Raw genomic sequence first — 3,920 nt, 5'->3', positions numbered from 1 at the left:
ACGGAGTGTTCTTGGTGCTCCACCCTTAGTTGTCCCATGTTGGAACTCAATTCTCCTAGGGAGGTGTTTAGTTGCTCCCAATAGTTTTGTGGAGGAAAGTGCATCCCTTGAGGCACCTCAGAGATTTGATGATAAGAGGGGTCTCTTGTTTGCTCCATCCTCTTCTTAGTGATGGGCTTGTCCTCATCAATGGGGATGTCTCCCTCTATGTCAACTCCAACTGAATAACAGAGGTGACAAATGAGATGAGGAAAGGCTAACCTTGCCAAGGTAGAGGACTTGTCCGCCACCTTATAAAGTTCTTGGGATATCACCTCATGAACTTCTATTTCTTCTCCAATCATGATGCTATGAATCATGATGGCCCGGTCTATAGTAACTTCGGACCGGTTGCTAGTCGGAATGATTGAGCGTTGGATAAACTCCAACCATCCCCTAGCCACGGGTTTGAGGTCATGCCTTCTCAGTTGAACCGGCTTTCCTCTTGAATCTCTCTTCCATTGGGCGCCCTCTTCACAAATGACTGTGAGGACTTGGTCCAACCTTTGATCAAAGTTGACCCTTCTAGTGTAAGGATGTTCATCTCCTTGCATCATGGGCAAGTTGAATGCCAACCTTACATTTTCCGGACTAAAATCCAAGTATTTCCCCCGAACCATAGTAAGCCAATTCTTTGGGTCCAGGTTCACACTTTGATCATGGTTCTTGGTGATCCATGCATTGGCATAGAACTCTTGAACCATTAAGATTCCGACTTGTTGAATAGGGTTGGTAAGAGCTTCCCAACCTCTTCTTCGGATCTCATGTCGGATCTCCGGATATTCACTCTTTTTGAGTTTGAAAGGGACCTCGGGGATCACCTTCTTCAAGGCCACAACTTCATAGAAGTGGTCTTGATGCACCCTTGAGATGAATCTCTCCATCTCCCATGACTCGGAGGTGGAAGCTTTTGCCTTTCCTTTCCTCTTTCTAGAGGTTTCTCCGGCCTTGGATGCCATAAATGGTTATGGAAAAACAAAAAGCAATGCTTTTACCACACCAAACTTAAAAGGTTTGCTCGTCCTCGAGCAAAAGAAGAAAGAAGAGCGTAGAAGAAGAAGAATGAAGGAGATGGAGATGGCTTTGTGGTTCGGCCAAAGGGGGAGAAGTAGTGTTTAGGTTGTGTGAAAATGAATGAGTGAAGATGGGTTTATATAGGGGTGGAGAGAGGGGTAGGGTTCGGCTATAGGAGGGTGGGTTTGGGTGGGAAAGTGGTTTGAATTTGAATGGTGAGGTAGGTGGGGTTTTATGAAGGATGGATGTGAGTGGTGAAGAGAAAGATGGGATTTGATAGGTGAAGGGTTTTTGGGGAAGAGGTGTTGAGGTGATTGGTGAATGGGTGAAGAAGAAGAGAGAGAGTGGTGGGGTAGGGGGAATCCTGTGGGGTCCACAGATCCTGAGGTGTCAAGGAAAAGTCATCCCTGCACCAAGTGGCGAGCAAAATTGCTCTTCATGCCAATTCTGGCGTTAAACGCCGGGCTGGTGCCCACTTCTGGCGTTTAACGCCAAGTTCTTGCCCTTTTCTGGCGTTTAACGCCAGTCTGGTGCCCCTTTCTGGCGTTAAACGCCCAAAATGGTGCCAGACTAGGCGTTAAACGCCCATCTGCTAGCCTCACTGGCGTTTAAACGCCAGCAAGATCTTCCTCCAGGGTGTGCTATTTTTCTTTCTGTTTCTCATTCTGTTTTTGCTTTTTCAATTGATTTTGTGACTTCTCATGATCATCAACCTACAAAAAACATAAAATAACAAAGAAAAATAGATAAAATATAAAACATTGGGTTGCCTCCCAACAAGCGCTTCTTTAATGTCAGTAGCTTAACAGAGGGCTCTCATGGAGCCTCACAAATGCTCAGAGCAATGTTGGAACCTCCCAACACCAAACTTAGAGTTTGAATGTGGGGGTTCAACACCAAACTTAGAAGTTGGTTGTGGCCTCCCAACACCAAACTTAGAGTTTGACTGTGGGAGCTCTGTTTGGCTCTGTTTTGAGAGAAGCTCTTCATGCTTCCTCTCCATGGTGACAGAAGAATATCCTTGAGCCTTAAACACAAAGGATTTTTCATTCACTTAAATGATCAATTCTCCTCTATCAACATCAATCACAGCCTTTGCTGTGGCTAGGAAGGGTCTGCCAAGGATGATGGATTCATCCATGCACTTCCCAGTCTCTAGGACTATGAAATCAGCAGGGATGTAATGGTCTTCAACTTTTACCAGAACATCCTCTACAAGTCCATAAGCTTGTTTTCTTGAATTGTCTGCCATCTCTAGTGAGATTTTTGCAGCTTGCACCTTAAAGATTCCTAGCTTCTCCATTACAGAGAGAGGCATGGGGTTTACACTTGACCCTAGGTCACACAAGGCCTTCTTGAAGTTCATGGTGCCTATGGCACAAGGTATTGAGAACTTCCCAGGATCTTGTCTTTTTTGAGGTAATTTCTGCCTAGACAAGTCATCCAGTTCTTTAGTGAGCAAAGGGGGTTCATCCTCCCAAGACTCATTACCAAATAACTTGTCATTTAGTTTCATGATTGCTCCAAGGTATTTAGCAACTTGCTCTTCAGTGACATACTCATCCTCTTCAGAGGAAGAATACTCATCAGAGCTCATGAATGGCAGAAGTAAATCCAATGGAATCTCTATGGTCTCAGTGGGAGCCTCAGACTCCCATGGTTCCTCATTAGGGAACTCATTGGAGGCTAGTGGACGTCCATTGAGGTCTTCCTCAGTGGCGTTCACTGCCTCTCCCTCCTCTCCAAATTCGGCCATGTTGATGGCCTTGCACTCTCCTTTTGGATTTTCTTCTGTATTGCTTGGAAGAGTACTAGGAGGGAGTTCAGTAATTTTCTTGCTCAGCTGACCCACTTGTGCCTCCAAGTTTCTAATGGAGGACCTTGTTTCAGTCATGAAACTTTGAGTGGTTTTGATTATATCAGAGACCATGGTTGCTAAGTCAGAGTTATTTTGCTTAGAACTCTCTGTCTGTTGCTGAGAAGATGATGGAAAAGGCTTGCCATTGCTAAACCTGTTTCTTCCACCATTATTGTAGTTAAAACCTTGTTGAGGTCTCTGTTGATCCTTCCATGAGAGATTTGGATGATTTCTCCATGAAGGATTATAGGTGTTTCCATGGGGTTCTCCCATGTAATTCACCTCTTCCATTGAAGGGTTCTCAGGATCATAAGCTTCTTCTTCAGATGAAGCTTCCTTAGTACTACCTGGTGCATTTTGCATTCCAGACAGACTTTGAGAAATCATATTGACTTGCTGAGTCAATATTTTGTTCTGAGCCAATATGGCATTCAGAGTGTCAATCTCAAGAACTCCTTTCTTCTGATTAGTCCCATTGTTCATAGGATTCCTTTCAGAAGTGTACATGAATTGGTTATTTGCAACCATTTCAATCAGCTCTTGAGCTTCTGTAGGTGTCTTCTTCAGATGAAGAGATCCTCCAGCAGAGCTATCCAAAGACATCTTGGACAGTTCAGACAGACCATCATAGAAAATACCTATGATGCTCCATTCAGAAAGCATATCAGAGGGACACTTTCTGATTAATTGTTTGTATCTTTCCCAAGCTTCATAGAGGGATTCTCCTTCCTTCTGTCTGAAGGTTTGGACTTCCACTCTAAGCTTACTCAATTTTTGAGGTGGAAAGAACTTTGCCAAGAAGGCATTGACTAGCTTTTCCCAAGAGTTCAGGCTTTCTTTAGGTTGTGAGTCCAACCATGTCCTAGCTTTGTCTCTTACAGCAAAAGGGAATAGCATAAGTCTGTAGACCTCAGGGTCAACCCCATTAGTCTTGACAGTGTCACAGATTTGCAAGAATTCAGCTAAAAGCTGATGAGGATCTTCCAATGGAAGTCCATGGAACTTGCAA

The 3,920-nt window shown here is 44.2% G+C and overlaps 1 non-coding gene across 1 annotated transcript; it reads left to right on the top strand.

Annotated features, from left to right (window-relative positions):
- Positions 1–3,568: 3,568 nt before the first annotated feature.
- On the top strand, positions 3,569–3,676 carry LOC112718623 (small nucleolar RNA R71). Its single transcript, XR_003160955.1, has one exon. It is a non-coding gene; the product is annotated as a small nucleolar RNA R71 (small nucleolar RNA).
- Positions 3,677–3,920: the final 244 nt, after the last annotated feature.

This window comes from Arachis hypogaea, chromosome 10 (genome assembly GCF_003086295.3).
Source record: "Arachis hypogaea cultivar Tifrunner chromosome 10, arahy.Tifrunner.gnm2.J5K5, whole genome shotgun sequence".
NCBI lineage: Eukaryota > Viridiplantae > Streptophyta > Magnoliopsida > Fabales > Fabaceae > Arachis > Arachis hypogaea.
This window is presented reverse-complemented; position numbering and strand designations above follow the sequence as displayed.